A 1405-nucleotide genomic window follows, 5' to 3' on the forward strand; every position below is an offset into this window, starting at 1 on the left:
ATCTGCTGAGTATTCCTCTGTCTCTTCATCTTGTTTAAATTGCTGAGTTTGGGGTGTCCTTTCTGTATTCTGGCAGTTTGTGGAGTTCCCTTTATTGTGGTGTTTCCTCACTGCTTGTGGGTTTGTACAGGTGGCTTGTCAAGGTTTCCTGGTTAGGGAAGCTTGTGTCGGTGTTCTGGTGGGTGGAGCTGTATTTCTTCTCTCTGGAGTGCAATGAAATGTCCAGTAATGAGTTATGAGATGTCTATAGTTTTGGGGTGACTTTGGGCAGCCTGTATCTTGAAGCTCAGGGCTGTGTTCCTTTGTTGCTGGAGAATTTGCTTGGTACGTCTTGCCCTGGAACTTATTGGCCCTTGTGTGGTGCTTGGTTTAAGTGTTGGTATGGAGGCATTTGATGAGCTCCTGTCAATTAATGTTCCTTGGAGTCAGGAGTTCCCTGGAGTCAGGGTTTGGACTTAAGTCTCCTGCTTCCGGTTATCGGCCTTATTTTTACAGTAGTTTCAAAACTTCTCCTTCTATACAGCACCATTGATAAAACATCTACATTAAAGATGAAAAGTTTCTCTACGGTGAGGGTCACTCAGAGAGGTTCACAGGGTTACATGGAGAAGAGAAGAGGGAGGAGGGAGTTAGAGGTGACCCAAATGAGATGAGGTGAATCAATAGTGGAGAGAGCAGGCTAGCCAGTAGTCACTTCCTTATGTGCACTCCACAACTGGACCACTCAGAGATGTTCACGGGGTTATACAGAGAAGAGAAGAAGGAGGAAGGCAACAGAGGTGGCCAGAAGGATAAAAGGGGGGAATGAAAAGGAGGGAGACAGATCCAGCCAGTAATCAGTTCCCTAAGTGTTCTCCACCGTCTGGAATACACAGAAATTCACAGAGTTGGGTAGAGTAGAGAGGGGTTAGGGAGGAGACACAGGCGACCTGGTGGAGAAAAAGGAGCGTCCAAAGGGAGAGACAGCAGTCAAGCCAGTAATCTCACTCCCTAGTGAAAAATGGGTCCTGAAGATTGGGTCCTTAAAGGTACAAAATTGGTAACAAATACATAAAAGCAAAAATTAAAAATCTAGAGTAGAGTTTGGAATTTCAAAAATACGACGTTAAAGAAAAGAAGAAGGAAAAGAAAGAGAAGGAACGAACAAACAAAAACAAACAAGGTCGCGAAAATTATAAAGAAAGTACAGGTACAAAATTGATAACTAATACCAGAAAGCGAAAATTAAAAATCTAGAGTAGAGTTTGGAATTTCAAAAATACGATGTTAAAGAAAAGAAGAAGGAAAAGAAAGAGAGAAAAAAACGAACAAACAAAAACAAACAAGGTCGCGAAAATTATAAAGAAAGTACAGGTACAAAAATGATAACTAATACCAGAAAGCGAAAATTAAAAATCTAGAGTAG

The sequence above is a fragment of the Bison bison genome, unplaced genomic scaffold (genome assembly GCF_000754665.1).
Source record: "Bison bison bison isolate TAMUID 2011002044 unplaced genomic scaffold, Bison_UMD1.0 scf7180017864262, whole genome shotgun sequence".
Lineage (NCBI taxonomy): Eukaryota > Metazoa > Chordata > Mammalia > Artiodactyla > Bovidae > Bison > Bison bison.